The sequence below is a fragment of the Anolis sagrei genome, chromosome 6 (genome assembly GCF_037176765.1).
Source record: "Anolis sagrei isolate rAnoSag1 chromosome 6, rAnoSag1.mat, whole genome shotgun sequence".
NCBI classification, from domain to species: Eukaryota; Metazoa; Chordata; class Lepidosauria; order Squamata; family Dactyloidae; genus Anolis; species Anolis sagrei.
Genome location: NC_090026.1, coordinates 77,296,191 through 77,313,368, shown reverse-complemented (window position 1 = coordinate 77,313,368; position 17,178 = coordinate 77,296,191). Strand labels below are relative to the sequence as shown.

The 17,178-nt window shown below is 40.0% G+C and overlaps 1 protein-coding gene across 1 annotated transcript in view; it reads right to left on the bottom strand.

Moving 5' to 3' along the window:
- LOC132778602 (protein-glutamine gamma-glutamyltransferase 4-like) overlaps positions 1 to 16,182 on the bottom strand; it is a 50,962-nt gene extending 34,780 nt beyond the window's left edge. The window contains exon 1 of the mRNA XM_067470204.1: positions 16,093 to 16,182. The gene's annotated coding sequence lies outside the window, so the exon portion shown is untranslated. The remainder of the gene's footprint in view (positions 1 to 16,092) is intronic.
- Positions 16,183 to 17,178: the final 996 nt, after the last annotated feature.

The following is a 17,178-nucleotide window of genomic DNA, read 5'->3' as shown; positions in this document are numbered from 1 at the left end:
GCTCTGCTTTTGGATCCCTTCTTTCCTGTTTTAGTTGGCATGTACAATGTCATATTATAAAAAGGGGAATAGGGCCCCCAAAAAGAACACACAAGCCATTGAATACTAATGTATTGTCGAAGGCTTTCATGGCCGGAATCACTGGGTTGTTGTAGGTTTTTTCGGGCTGTATGGCCATGGTCTAGAGGCATTCTCTCCTGACCTTTCGCCTGCATCTATGGCAAGCATCCTCAGAGGTAGTGAGGTTTGTTGGAACTAGGCAAAAGGGAATTCACACGAGATTTGAAATGTATTTGAAATTGAATACTAATTTTAGACCATGTTTGAAAGGCAATTTTCAAAAACAGTGTTATTATCAGTTGTGAACTGTAATATCCTAGAGTTTTTTAAAGTCACAAATTTCTTTGCACAGCAAAGATTGCAAGCATCAACACCTTCTGCATTTGTAATAGGTTACACCTATAGCAAATAATACCTCTCCAACAATTCCAAAATGTACGTTGCTGTAAAGTTAATGAGAAGCACAAATATTGATTGCGAGCAAACAATTTATGGACTGTAATTGTGCGGAACAAGAAGAAAAGATATTGATAAAAATGGTTCACAGAAAACTCATGAAGTGGCTGATTTGTGAGCCCTCGGGACTAGAATATCGACAGGTCGTTTTGGGAATTCACTGCACTTGTACAGTATTGTCAGGTGTTCTTTTTAAAATAAAAAATGTCCCTTATCTAGCATTAAAAGGCTGTTCCTTATAGGCATGACATGCCTTATTATAAGAAACTAGCTGTCCCCTGCCACGCATTGCTGTGGCCCAGTTTGTTGATCTGGAAAATAAAGTAATGAGAAAGTGTTGTTCTAATATATGTGATTTCTTTATGCTTGTGGGTAAACAGTATTTCTTGGTGTTTCATTGTCAGTGTTGATGTGGAGAGTGTCTGGTTTGCCCACCCTGGAACATGCAAGATATCATTGTCCTTCTTTAAGGGTCCCTTTCAAGTCTATGATACTATATCTGTGTGTGTGTGTGAATCATATCATATCTATCTATCTATCTATCTATCTATCTATCTGGCTAGATGGCTCTTTGTCAGGAGGGCTTTGATTATGTTTTCTTGCCCTGATGAAGGAAATTGGATTGGATGGCCTTAAGTATTTTCTGTTGGTCATGGGGGTCCAGTGTGGGAAGTTTGCACCGATTCTGTCGTTTGTGGGGTTCAGAATGCTCTTTGATTATAGGTGAACTGCGAATCCCAGTGATTACAACTCCCAAATGTCAAGGTCTATTTCCCCCAAACTCTATCTGTGTTCATAGTTGGGTGTATTGAGTGCTTGTGCCAAGTTTGGTCCAGATCCATCATTGTTTGAGTCCACAGTGCTCTCTGGATGTAGGTGAACTACAACTCCCAAACTCAAGGTCAATGCCCACCAAACCCTTCTAGTATTTCCTGTTGGTCATGGGAGTTCTGTGTGCCAAGTTTGCTTCAATTCCATCATTGATGGAGTTCAGAATGCTCTTTGATTGTAGGTGAACTATAAATCCCAGCAACTACAACTCCCAAACTCAAGGTCAATACCCACCAAACCCTTCTAGTATTTCCTGTTGGTCATGGGAGTTCTGTGTGCCAAGTTTGCTTCAATTCCATCATTGATGGAGTTCAGAATGCTCTTTGATTGTAGGTGAACTATAAATCCCAGCAACTACAACTCCCAAATGACAAAATCATAATTTTTTGAGTGATGGTCACTCCTTGTGTTGTGAGACGTTTTGTTGCCAAATTTGGTGTGATTATGTTCATTGGTTCTTTTGTTTTTAAGGTACTCATTATGACCAGAGCATTTATATATATATATATACATGTCATGTATTTAAGGTTTTCAAAATCATTTCGTTTTATAGTCTCAATGACCATTAATAAAGACAGAAAAGTATGTATCATGTAATGTAGGAACGTGGACAATGTGCTAATTTTACAGAGAAATATATGACTCAGTTGATACAAATCAATGTGTTCAGTTGATTTTTATAGCTATTTCCTGATTGTCGACCCACAGAGTCATAAATTTAACCGTTCCATATGACTGTTTTGAAAATCTGTTAACACTGGATTACCAGGCAGCATGTTTTACTAGAATTTAATAGAGCCCCAGACAAGGAAAGGGTAAGAAAAAAGCAGTTATGAGTACAACTGGTTCTGATGAATGATCAGATAGCTTTTTCTTATTGACAGCTGTGAAGTTTTTTTTGAGATTTCATATTTTGTTTTGTTGTGCAAATGTGATTTTAAGGCTCACCTGAAGGCATATTTGATTTGGCTTGGGAAGAGCTCACAAGCTTTTGTTTATTTTAGATAGAGCATACTGGGGCCCTGTTATCTAACTTCACAGGATTTCCCCACCTTGCTTAAGATAGTCTGTTCTGCGAGTGAGAAAAGGAATTTGCATTGGGCAACAGCTCGTATTTTGTGAGCTGTCATGTCTTTGACGTGTCTAATATCCTCGTCTTCTGGTTTTAATTGCACAAGAGGGTTGGGCACAGTTGGTCCTTCAGGAGGTGTTGGACTGCAACTTCCATCTGGCCGCAGTTCTTAACAGCATAGTCAATGGTGAGGAGTGCTGGAAATTGCAGTCTGGAAACATCTGGAAGGCTCAATTTCACCCATCTTTCATGTACAGAATTTGGATTGGGTTTAGCCTTGTCTTCTGAGCACTGGAGCCTCTTGTAAAGGCAAAATTCTAAATCCTCATCACTGAAAAGTCATTTTGAGACTCCTGATCGCAAGCATTTTAGATAAGGGATACTCAACCCATATGGCTTGGCCACGGTAGTCCACACTCTGGTTACATCCCATATAGACTACTGCGACGCGCTCTATGTGGGGCTGCCTTTGAAGACTGTTCGGAAGCTTCAAATGATCCAACGGGCGGCAGCCAGGTTACTAACAGGGAGCACACAACTCCTCTGTTGCGCCAACTCCACTGGCTGCCAGTTTGCTACCAGGAACAATTCAAAGTGCTGGCTTAAGCATTCAAAGCCCAAAACGGTTCTGGCCCAGCTTACCTGTCTGAACGTCTCTCCCTGTGAACCAGTTAGGAGCTTAAGATTGTCTGGGGAGGCCCTGCTCTCTGTCCTGCCTCCTTTGCAGATGCGATTTGTGGGAACGAGAGACAGGGCCTTCTCAGCAGTGGCCCCTTGGCTATGGAACGCCCTTCCTAGGGATATCAGGTTGGCCCCCTCCCTCCTAACATTTCTGAAAAGAGTTAAAATCTGGCTGTTTGAGCAAGCATTTGCAAATGCAATGTAACAGGCTAATTTAGATCCACGGAACAATTGGACAATGCGACTGGAAAATGATTTTAATAATGAGATGCTGAGGACTTGTGTTTTTATTGTTTTTACTGTTTTATATGGCTTATATTATATGTTAATGTTTTTAATTATATTTTATGTTATTGGGGGTTTTGATTGCCGACTGTAAACCACCTTGAGTTGCTTTTGGGCTGAGAAAAGCAGTATATAAATATAGCAAATAAATAAGATTCCAAGATTCCAAGATTCAAAACCAGACATATCAAATAATGGTTATGATTATGTTAGTTATTCCCAACTAGAGTAAACCTATAAAATTAATTCTTGAATGGCGAATCAACATACAAGTAAATTTAATTGAGTCATTGGATCTACATTAATTTTAGGGATTAAAATAGAATTAAGAACATAGAATCATAGAATCAAAGAGTTGGAAGAGACGTCATGGGCCATCCAGTCCACCCCCCCGCCAAGAAGCAGGAATATTGCATTCTAATCATCCCTGACAAATAGCCATCCAGCCTCTATTTAAAAGCTTCCAAAGAAGGAGCCTCCACCACACTCCGGGGCAGAAAATTCCACTGCTGAACGGCTCTCACAGTCAGGAAGTTCTTCCTCATGTTCAGATGGAATCTCCTTTCTTGTAGTTTGAAGCCATTGTTCCTTGACCTAATTTCCATAGAAGCAGTAAACAAGCTTGCTCCCTCCTCCCTGTGGCTTCCTCTCAGATATTTATACATGGCTATCATATCAATATATTATAACACGCATGGCTCTGAAACGGTAGAAAACCCACCAAGGAGGCCACGATTGTACTAGAAGTTACTTTCTCAAGACCCATCACCATGACTTTGGATTCTTAGAATTAATCCATACTTGAGTGCCAGGGTGTCTTCAGTACACTTCCGCCTGGTGGAATGTGTCACATATTAGATTGCCTTGTTTGTTGATAACACTACAATGCACTGCCAGAATTGAATTCAAGGGTGGCTAATCACGCTGATGATCCAGAAGAAAGAAATGATGGCAGCCTTCCTTGTGTGAAGGCAAATCAAAAATGTATGTGGCAGACTGAGGATTAAGGTTTTGTCAATATGAAATAACACTGAAGTCACTAACACACTGATTCTTCTTCATGATAGGCTGGCCAAAGCAAACCTGGAGACTCCCAAATGTGTCAAGCGAATTCTTCAATGTCTGCCATTCCCCTCTCAGTTATTGACGAGTAAAAAGGGATAGGGTGTGTGCATAACCTATAAATAATATCAATGCAAAAAAAAATGCAATCTCTTCACACATCATGATGTCTCACAGTTTCTGGACCATTTGTGAATTATGGAGTATCGACCCCTATTATCCGCAGGAGTTGCATTCCCAGACTTCATGTGGATACATGAAACTGCAGTTAAAAGTGAACCCTTATTGAAATGAAGGATGTCTGACTCAAGATTATCATAGAGCAGACCTGCACAAACTGTGCCCCCCTATGTTTTTGGGCCTCCAAATCCCAGAAGCCCTAACCAGCTTGTTCAATGGTCAGGAAATCTGGGAACCAAAGTCCAAAATATCTGGAGGTCCACAGGCTGTGGAGGTCACACTGAAAGACCTAGAAAATGCCCAGAGAAGATTTATTTTGTCAGACATGGTGAAATGAAATTGTTTTTTTTCCCATGCCAGGAGTGACTTCAGAAACTTAAGGTCCATCAAGAGGGAGCTTGTAAAAGGTAGGGGATTATTTAAGTATAAATCCCACAAACTGTACACCACTTGTAATGGAATGTGGCGTCTTTAATTTAAAATCAAAAGCTGTAATGAAGCTGGAACAATCTTCTGGCCGAAAAACCTTTCAAAAGAATACTGGCTACCACGACAATTTAAAGTAATGTTAAGCCCTTGGCTTACTTGAGGTATCTAAGCTAGAATGTGCTAGATTTGCACTCAGGCTTTATACTCTGAGGTAACAATGAAGAGATTACTTTTTAAGATATACGCTGCCACCATTTAACCTTTGATTTCTTCAGTAAACTACTTTAAAACTTCTCACACGTGAGACAGATGTTGTGAACAAATAACAATGTTGTTTATTTGAGAGAACGTGAACAAAACAGGCATTAAGCTTAGCTGTTTGGATGTTTAATAAAGTGTGTGGTTTCTTTAAACAGTTCAAAACTTAGTTGCAATTAACACTCCTCTTCCCCTGCAGAAACTACTGGCAGGATTCCTCTCTGGCCTGCAATCTCAAACACCTCACAGACAGTCCTTTCCTGGATCTGTCTCTCCACATCACCAGCTATCCTTCCCAATAGCTGAAAAGCTTCTCACTAACTATCTCTGCTGGCTAACTAGCCAACTTTAGGCTTCCCTAACTTTTCTCTTCTTCACACCAAACCCTAAACTTCCTTCTTCTTTGACACCCAGACTCTCTCTGAGCTGTCAGATTTCTTCCTTTCTGTTGAAATTGTCCACATGCTTGTGGATTTCAATGGCTTCTCTGCATAGTCTGACACGGTAGTTGTTAGAGTGGTCCAGCATTTCTGTGTTCTCTGGACACAGCATATTATTTGAGAATTAAATGCTGAATTATTTCCTTTCAACGGAATTATTTCCTTTTATTTTCAAGAAACCATGAAAATGAACAAAATCTGGCTACCAGTATTAAAAAGCTCTGAAATTACAACAGCAAAACAACAAAGAGGGAACAATCTGGGACATCTAATCACCTCTCAACAAAAGATTGCCCCAGGCACTGCCAGGCCATCAAATGCTAATCAAGGTGGGCAGTTGAAACATTCACACCTAGCTCCAGCAGACAAGAGTCCTTTGTCCCACCCTGATCATTCCACAGATATATACACCCTTTTTCCTTGTTCCAACAGACCTCACTACCTCTGAAGATGCTTGCCATAGATGCAGGTGAAATGTCAGGAGAGAATGCCTCTAGAACATGGCCATATAGCTCGAAAAACCTACAACAAAACTGTGAAGATTCTGTGTTAAGCTGGCCTTTGCACAAGAGGACTTAGTATTCCTTTAGTTTGGAAGTTTAAATGATTTACAAACATGGAGGAGTTCAGAAAAGTCCAGAGCAAAGTATTAGTAAGAATGCAGGGTCAGGGAATGAGGAAAGGATGCTGAGCTGGAGAAAGACTAAGGGCAATTATTTGAACCAGCAAATATTTGTAGAGTGTAAATCATATGGCAAAGGGAATAGATTTCTTTCCAGAGGAGCAGTTCTGGAGCTTTATCCATGTGTATTGTGTTCTTCATCTACTTCCATTTGCTTTATGTTAGAGTTAGAAAGAAAATTTGGGTTTCTCCTGGCCAGGTTTAATTTCAATCCTGGTAGATTCTAAGACAAAGCAATTATTCACTTGCCAGTTGGAATCTCTTAGTGTCTTCTTTCAGAGTGACATTGATCTTGTCACCTAGTGATTGCTAAATGCCAAATTAGATAATATTGGTCCGGAATTTTCTGGAGTTGGTGAAACCGACATCAATTTTGATTAATAGTTGAACTCGGATAATTCAGATCTAGAAACCAGATGCACAGGCAAAATAACGCCTGAGTAACTTGACCCAAAGTCAATCCTTGATTATTGTGTGCTATTAGAAAGTAGTGCACACCATGATAGCTGTAATTCCTAAAGCACTCCACCCTAAAGCACTTTAATGGATCTGGATAATGGGATCACAAGTAATGAAGGCACCCACCAGAGTCCAATGAATGAGATCAACAGATTGAGGATAGGCAACAGGTCTTTGCACTCAGAGCTCTTAAGAGAGCTTCAGTAGATATACTGCTTAGCCATTTAAATTCTAAAAGGTAAAGGTAAACGTTTTCCCCTGACATTAAGTCCAGTCGTATCTGACTCTGGGGATTGGTGCTCATCTCCATTTCTAAGCTAAAGAGCTGGCATTGTCAATAGACACCTCCAAGGTCCTGTGGCCGGCATGACTGCACGTAGTGCTGTTACATTCCGGCTGGAGTGATACCTATTGATCTACTCACATTTGCATGTTTTCGAACTACTAGTTTGGCAGAAGCTGGGGCTGACAGTGGAAGCTCACGCCACTCTGCGGATTTCGGTCAACAAGCTCAGCAGCTCAGCGGTTTAACCCACTGTGCCACGGGGGCCCTAGAACCTCCCTATTTGGTGGCAAAATTCACAGAAAAATCTCAAAAGTTTGATAGTGAACATGTTAGAAATATTTACACCAACTTGAGAAACCTTTTCAGCATAAAGTAAATCAATCCTCCCCAAGAAACAGAGTTCTGTACCACAATAGGTCTTAAAAGCATCATTGCAACCTATTGTAACTTTAATAAAGCTGGGATTTTTAAAAGTAGGCTCCCCAACCAATTCCCCTGGTAGATGCTTGGTAGATCACTAGTCAACTAGCCTAAAGTCCACAATAGTTAGAAGAGGAGATGATTGTCCCCTTTGGGCCCCATCTACACTGCCATATAATGCAGTTTCCGAATGCCATTTAACTGCTTGAGGTGGATTATATGAGTCTACACTGCCATATAATGTATTTCAATGCAGTTAAAAGTGCATTCCGAAACTGCATAATATGGCACTGTAGAGAAGGGCCTGGGACAACTGGAGGAAATAATATATCATTGGGTTAAAAATTCTGAGAAGGTACTAGAGCTTACTGTTGGAGCTGGCAATTTAAAAAGTAGTGTGGACAACTTTAAGTTTTTAATATTCAGATTGTTTATGTCTAGGCCAAAGGCATGATGACACCCTTAAAGAAGACAACTTTCAGTGTATACTTTTACCCGCAGGAACAACATATGAAAGGGTTTCGTGGATAAATAAATATCAAATGCAATCTGTAGAACAAGTAGATGGCTCCAGTAAACCAATTGATATAGAAGTTCTGCCATCTAACACTGAGAGCCATTTTAGCATTTTTAATGGGCCATTAGGGAGACCGAATAATATATGAATCTGTAGAAGGGGCCGTGGTGGCACAGCGGGTTAAACCGCTAAGCTGCAGAACTTGGTGACTGGAAGGTGGGTGGTTCAAATCTGTGGAATAGGGTGAGCTCTCAGCTTCTGCCAACCTACAGTTCAAAAACATGCAAATGAGAGTAAATCAATAGGACCCACTTCGGTGGTAAGGTAACAGCGCTCCATGCAGTCATGCTAGCCAAATGACCTAGGAGGTGTCTACTCTTCAGTTTAGAAATCGAGATGAGCACCACCTCCAGAGTTGGACATGGCTAGACTTAATGTCAAGGGGAAACCTTGACCTTTTAGAAGTGGAAAAAAATACTATTCAATTTGGTTGTAGGATCAAATAAGCTGGTAAAATAATAGGAAAGATAACTACGTAAGCAGGGCAAAGAAAATTTACCACTTTTAAAAAGAGTATCTCACGGCCAGTCATATTAAAGCTTGGCTATGAGCTTTCTGATGGTATAAATGCAAATGGCACTTTGATTAAGGACTTTCATGCTGAAATACAAGTATTGATCCACACACGTTATTATAGATTATTATTTTTTTTAAATTAAAATGTATATTACTTCCTGATTTGCCAGAATCCTTGAGATGATATCCAACTATAACAACAGGTTTTTAAAATAATAATAATAAAACAGTTCACAGAATTTAAAAACATTTTGTTTTAAAGTACACAATTTAAGCAGACCCCAAGATTAATCTTGGTTTTATTATGGAACAAAGGTCAGAGAAAACAATCCAGCCTACAGAAGAAAACAGAGGTAATCGGACTTGCAGATGTGTGCTTGTGTGACCAGCAGGGGATTCCGAGGAAGAAAACTGGCCATTAGCTCCCATTCAGGTGCCCACCCTTATTGTTTATTTTTTAAATTTATTTGATTTTCTTTCACCAACTTTTTCATTATTCTTACAGGACAGGCATAAGCCACTGTTACTGGCATGAGGAACAGAAACTTAAAAGGAGTCCCACTTTGTCACATAAGAAAAGATAACAAAAGGCAACGCCCTACGTTCCCTTGCTGCTCACCTTTAGACTTTTGTCAAGATATGGATGAGTCCCGTGATGGCCAGACTTCTAATGCTGGCAAAAAATACCCTTGGCTGAAATGTGATTTTTCCATTTGCTGGTTGCCTAAATGCATTTAAAGGAGCAGTGGTCTTCAACCAACAGCAGTGATTTCCATATCCAAACTTGGCCTCTTCCAGGTTTACAGTGGGGAGTAAACCCAGAGTGCAAACTCTAAAAGACAGCTTGTAAAAATTACACTTTGTAGCAAAATTTGGAACATTTTCTGTTCCTGGTTTTGAAATTCTTATTTTCTGTTTAACTGTGCAGTTCATGGCCATACAGCCCGAAAAACCTATAACAACCCTTTGCAGTTCTTACTTTGAAAGTGGTTGTTATACTCTGGAAACTTCATTTTTGTGGCTGCCACAAATTACATTGAATTGGTTGAGACTCTATGAGATATTCATTGAAAAACTATAGCAAAATTTTCAGCAGGATATTTAGTAAAAACGAAGTACAGGTGACTTAACAGGTACTACACAATTATAGTAATAATAATAACAATAATGACGTCACACTCAACTCCTGGAACGATTCCATCAGTGTTGCCTCTGAAAAATCCTACAAATCTCTTGGGAAGACAGGCGGACAAATGACAGCTTGCTGGAAGAAGCAAGATCACCAGCACTGAACGATGCTCCTCCGCCATCAACTCCACTGGAGTGGTCATGTTGTCCAAATGCCCGATCACCATCTCCCAAAGCAGTTACTATACTTCCAACTCAAGAATGAGAAATGGAATGGTGGTGGACAGGAAAACAGATTTAAAGATGGGTTCAAAGCCAATCTTAAAAACTATGGCATAGACACTGAGAACTGGAAAGCCCTGGCCCTTGAGCGTTCTAACTTGAGGTCAGCTGTGACCAGCAGTGCTGTGGAATTTGAAGAGGCACGAATGGAGGGCGGAAAGGAGAAACATGCCAAGAGAAGGCACGCCAAGTCAACCCTGACTGGGACTGCCTTCCACCTGGAAACAGATGCCCTCACTGTGGAAGAACATGTGGATCGAGAATTGGGCTCCACATTCAGCTACATACCCATCGCCTAGACACTAAATTTGGAAGGCCATCATTCTCGGACAATGAGGGATTGCCTAAGTAAGTAAGTAAGTAAGTAATAAAACTTTATTTATAACCCACCCTCTCTTCCTGGGGGGACTCAAGATATTTTCCCAGAAGTAACAATTCATAAAATATACAGAACCACTGTATATATTGTTTAACACACACACACACAAACACACATCCACACAGAGAGAGTATGACACCCCCCCCCCTTATCCATGAATTTGATATCACAGACTGACCCATCTCCCAAAAACACCCATGGAAGTGTTTGTTCCTCTATAAGGCAACATCTACACAACCATATAAAATCCAGATTATCTGTTTTGAATTGGATTCTATGAGTCTAATATAATATAATCCCATTCAAAGCAGATAATCTGGATTTTATATGGCAGTGTAGGTGGAGCCTAGGTCTTCCAGTATAATTCTATGGAATGATTCCAGCCCAAATATGAGGGTTGAATGAAAAGTAATGCCTCCACTTTTGTATCTCCTCAACAGATGGCAGTACTGGTATGTGGCAGATATTGGCTTGTTCAGTAGACTCTCCTCTACAGTTCCATTTTGGTGGGAAGCCTTAGCATTGAACAGTTTTATTGTTAAAGTGCGAAGTATGGAACTCTGCGCAGGAGGTCGGTCAATGTGACTTAAGCAACGTGCAGTCATTGAATTCTTGACAGCAGGTGTCACCCCAAAGGAGATTCATCAGAGAATGCAAGCTTTTATGGTGATTGTGTTGATGTGAGTACTGTGCATCATTGGGCAAGTAAGTTTAAAGATGCTGAGGTGGGAACATCTGACTTGCTTGACAAACAAAGAGTTGGACATCCTGTGACAGCAACCACCAAGTTTCACAAGCAAAGGGTTGACAGATAGATTCAGGACGATTGTCATATCACTCAGAGAGAAATTTCTAGCATAATCGGCATTTCACAAGAACGTGTGGGTCACATTATTGCTTTGCTTGGCTATCGGAAGTTCTGTACACGATGGATTGTGGAAACAGAGTGTCGCCTTCTTCCGTGACGGCTTCAGAAAACTTGTTCATCGTTGGCAGAAATGTATCCAACTGTCTAGTGATTACGTGGCAAAGTGAATAGTGGTAGTTAGAGAACACATTCTAAGGATTATTTCTACGTGTGATTTATTTAAATATTCCCATCCAAACCCAAGTAATGAAGGTGGAGGCATTACTTTTCATTCAACCCTCGTATGTTAGAAACATAAGATTTCTCATGGTTTAGGTATACATGGAGAATCTTGGAACATATCCTCCACAGATATAGAGGGTTATTCTGTATTGTCAAGTAGGAAGAGCAAGAAAATGAAATATTCGTTGCGTTTCATTGTCTAAAAAAACAATTTGGTATTTGAACAAGAAGCATCATATACTGTATCATTTTTTAAACATTGTGACCGGCCATTTGCTCCAATTCGTAATTTGTTAAATTCTGTAGTAACTTTTCATGTTTCCTGTTTCATGTTTTCATGCATGGCCTTTCATGGCCAGAGGAATTACACTTTCTTTTAAAATTGTGAAAGACTATTTGCTCCAATTGCTCATTTGCTAAGTTCAGTAGTAACTGTTTTATTTACCAGATGCTGTCATGTATGACCTTCAGAGGCCAAAGGAATTCCAGTTTCTCCTTAAAGGCACTCCTTTGTGGTTTGGTGCTGTAGCATTCAACCCACCATATCTGTCAGCACAGTCTTTGCAGTAAGTAACAATAGGTATCTGTTGCAAACCATCCAGGTAAACAAAAGGAGAGAAAATATCTCATGCCTAACTGAAGACAGCAAGAACGCCTGCTTTTTTTGGCTTGATGTCGTTTCCGGTCTGCATCATGAATGAAAAATCCTTTAGGTTTCTATTTCGTCTTTTCCTTTGGGTGGTTTTGTTCTTCTGGAAGATGTGGCTCAGTGTGGAGAAGCAAAAGTCCAAGGAGAGTAATAGATATCCCTATCCACCATAACAGGGCACGAGTCTCCCCAAACAGCAACTTGCCAAGGAAAGCCTAAAAGGAAAACAGAGGAAGTTCCCCGACCAAAATATAATAATTGATAGCAAAGCTGAAGCATAAAACAACATGCAAAATCCTATACTGGAGAGTGAAAACACCTGCTGGCCTAGTTCTCCTGGGTTGCCGGTTCTATCTCACACAGAACAGTTACTCAATGCCAATAAATCATTTAGTGGGTGGGTGATATTTTTCCACCAGCTATGGAATAACAGTGGACTGCTGGTAGGGTATCCGTTTGTTTCTATGGATACTAAACAGTTGAGTGGAAGTGCCCTGTTGCTGGGAAATTGGCTTCCATGTATATTGCAGAGGGTTGTGCAAGGAGGTACTAAGCACCTCCTATTGTAATATCTTCAAAACTATGCACAACTCCATGTTATGCAAACATATAACATACATGGATTTCCAGTTATGCAGTTCAAATCTCGATGGGAATGAACTCATGTACTGAGCCCAATTAAAATTATTTGAAAACCTGGAAGTTACCGTATTTCGAAGAATTTGACCAAATGCACTGTTTGTAGGTGTTAATGCATAGAATGTTTATAGAACTGATTAGAGAAGAAGACTGATGTATTTGGAGGAGGCAAGGAGATATCCGCTGTGCTTTTGACTAGACAATTCCCCAGATAGCGTGGCCCCAGCTAGGACCCAAAAATCTTACCCTCATTATCCAAAGTTATAATGCTCTATCTTACATTGCCCTCTATCTCTACTGTTGTCATGTGACTTATACACTTTATCCATCAGCTCTATCCTCACAATTGATTTGCACCAGTCTGATCATTATTGCAGGTTCATTGGTTGTTGGTTTGATGCTTGCTCTTATATGTTGTTATAATGTTGTTGTTTTATGGTGCTGTTTATGTATTTTAATGTGTTATATTTTAACTATGTTGATTGGGTTCGTCCCCATGTAAGCAACGCCGAGTCCCTCCAGGGAGATGGGGTGGGGAGGAGGGGAACATAAATAAAGTAGTAGTAATAGTTGTTGTTGTTGTTATTATTATTTGAAACACAACAAGATGAGTCCACAGCAAACATGAACACTCTGCTGGCTGTTGTATTGGATCACACATCAGACACTTCCCAAGTGTCTAGGATGTGTGATGTATCAGCGAATAATGAGTACAGATCTCAGTAGGGTGGCCTTTTGCAGCTGGCAGATGGTAATCTTGTCAGTGCCAATTGTGTTTAAGTGCAGGCCAAGGTCTTTAGGCACTGCACCCAGTGTGCCGATCACCACTGAGTCCACCTTTACTGGTTTGTGCCAGAGTCTTTGCAGTTCCATCTTTAAATCCTCATATTGTGTCAGCTTTTCCAGTTGTTTCTCTTCAATCCTGCTGTCGCCTGGGTTTGCAACATTGACGATCCACACTATTATTACTATTATTATTATTATTATTATTATTATTATTATTATTATTGGGATGGTTTGAACTACCTTGTCCCAGTAATAGAAAAAAGAGACCAACACTCAGTTCCCTCAAACTGTTCATCCCTTGTGCGCATAGTGCCGTTTTGGCTACACAATAAAAAGAACTTGGAATTGAACTGTTGGCATGGCATGTGTTGCTAATGATACTTACGGTTTAAATGAAAAAAAATAGCTAATAACACCTAGAATTCTGTTTCACACCAAGTTTCATAAAACATGGACTCAAAGTCGCAATTTTCTGAAAAAAAAAGCAAACTTTGCAGAACAGTCCCGAGCTTGTTAAAAATGTTCATTATATCAACTTTAGTCAAAATCAGTTGACAAATGTATATTCTACGGTGAAATACACATAAATCCAAAATGTATGTTTGGAAGGCAATTGATCCAAGCTATTTAAGAACAAGATCCAAAAGCTTGGTTTTATCAACTAACACATTACATCTGGCAGCTATGTAATCTAATATATGGATTTGTATAGCACAACAGTCAGGTAGACAAATACTTTAAATTCCATATATATGTATAGTGTTAAGAAGCAAAAGCAAGATCCTTCATAACTGATATTTTCTAAATGTTTATATTTTTATGGGTGTGTGGCAATCCTGACAACTATACAAAAAGGGTTGGGTAACTGAAGCCTTAACTAACATTAAACTTTGACAAGGTATCATGGAAGGTGCAGTTCAGCTGTATCTGGAAACTATAGTTGCCCATCAGTTTGCATCACATTATCTGAAGATTTAAATCTTGCTTATAATCAACTGAATGATGTGAGGGATACACTAAGAGAATGTAGAAGGAGTCTGTTGCTTCTCGTTTGGGATGTGATCACTGGAGAACCTTTTATCAAGTTTACATTGGTTTGTGGCCTTTCAAAAGATCTCTGTCCAATTGTTTATGAAATATTTTAAAAATACAGATGCACCTTAGTTGGCAAAGTCTCTGTACTTTAGAAACCACAGTCTTCAATTGCAGAGTTCCAACAAAGAGGCATTTTATTTTTGCTGTGTTTCCTTCTTCCACAATAATGACTCTATTTTGTGAACATATTGTCCTGTGTAGTGTTCGAAAACATGGTGGAAGCAAGGATCAAATTTTATCCTGTGCTTTGCTGTTTTGTTGAGTTTCCAGAAAACATTGTGGTCGTCTATTTCCATTTTTTAATTTTTGTTTTTCCCTCAATTATTTTTGTATGTGTTCTGGGAACTGAGACATGTTAAGTGGAAGCCCTCATGTTCTGGGTCATTTAAACATTTTGGAAAGTCTGACTCTTTTGGAGGCCACATGCAGTTCACAGTGTGCACTTACTTCTATTATAATGTATTAATATTTTTGATAATATTGAGATTCACATTTTAATTCAGTCGTTCTTGTGAAATCCCCCCTTTCACTGGAGAAGATAGTTAATCAAATCTACATTATAGTAGGTAAAGGAAATAGGGCCAACAGGAAATATGATGCCTAACTCATATGGGGTGAACAGGCTGTGTGGCGCTACATGGACACAGAAAATTGGTGATTTTGATGCTATTTTCCACTTCTACCCTCCCCATTGTAGGATAAAATGGTTAGTGTGGGGAATAGCCAATGAGCAGGTAGCTGTGTTCTGCTTCTTCACTGACTGGAGTGATCCATGCTGTCATCCCACCCACACTCCCTCTGATCCCTAGGGATATGTGTTACTGCATTTATTTGTCACAACTTTGTGGGGCAGTTGGCATAGGTCTTGGACGCTGTACTGGTGACCAGTACCCTTCAGACATTGGGTTGAATAGAAGTCTCAGTAGGTGGTTTGAAGAGTGAGGACGGAAATGCTCTTGCCCAGTGCTAGGTGAAGGCTTTCCATACCTCTTGGTAGCTGAGAACATGGCTGGAGTTGGTTCAGGTGATATTACAGACATTTCTAGGCGATCTGGCATTAGGCCAGATCAGTAGGCTTATCAAGCAACAGGCAGGTTGGTCATTGCCTGGATCCGGACTCATGTGTGGCCAACCTATGATTAAAGATGTAACCAAGCGAAGTTTGTGTCTGTTTTCATTTGGAGTTTGGTAGCCAGAGTGTAACTCACACTTGGTTTTGCAATACAGCTATTTTTCTGTGAGCTTCCCATCTCACTTACATCTCATACAAATAAACAAGGATATATCTAGACAGCAAAATGTCAACAAACTCAGCAAAAAAATGCAATGTAGGTGTCTGCATATACTCACCGAAGAGATGAAGTTGGAAGCTGTTGAGGTAACAGTTGCTGTAGCAGAGGAGGAGGAATATCTTAGTGCTTTGGCAAAGAGAGTCCACATTATGGCATTACATGCAAGCATCAGACCACCACACCCTACTCGAAGCATCACGGGTAACTGTTGAATAATTTGGGAAAGACAATGAATTGCATTGTAATTTCTAAACATTTCACAACCATTTTGGATGAAACAGAAAACATCTGATCTGTAGCCCATGATTTTGTGAACTGCTTTTAAAGAATGGAATGGAAATATGTGAAAACACTTTTTTAATAGTGGAGAATCATGTCTTTGATCCTCTTTCTCCATGATGGACAGAAAGTCTATTTCTTTACCTTATATTTAATTTTGAAAGACTGACTTAGCTATGGAATCTCACATGGTCACCTTTGTAAAGTCACACTTGCTCTGTCTTATAGAATGGCAGACCTCCTTTGAATAAATCTTGTTATTCCGTCCGAGCTCCCCACAAATCATAGCACTTTCTACTTATCCCACTCATGGGTTTCATCAAACTCTATCCATTTTTATCCACGGGCCTTGCTCTCTTTGTCGAAGTCTATTATCATTTTATCATTTGGTTTTTTTTATTTATTTAAAACATTTATATTCCACCCTTCTCACCCCGAAGGGGACTCTGGGCGGAGCACAGCATATACACTGCAAACTTTCAATGCCGGGACACAGATTCACATACAATACATAAACATTAAAAAACATTTATCAAAATATTAAAATACACTATTTAAAACCGTCCTAGTCATCCACATCAAATCATTGGCCTGGTCATCTTTCCTATTGCTACTTTATTGTCCTGTCCCGAAAGCTTGGTCCCACAGCCAAGTTTTTACCATCCTTCTAAAGGACAGGCGGGAGGGGGCCGACCTGATCTCACCAGGAAGGGAGTTCCATAGTCAGGGAGTAATCACCGAGAAGGCCCTGTCTCTCGTCCCCACCAATTGTGCCTGTGACAATGGCGGGACGGAAAGCAGGTCCTCCCCGGAGGATCTTAATCTCCGCGATGGTTCATAGGGGGAGAGGCATTCGTTTGTTATT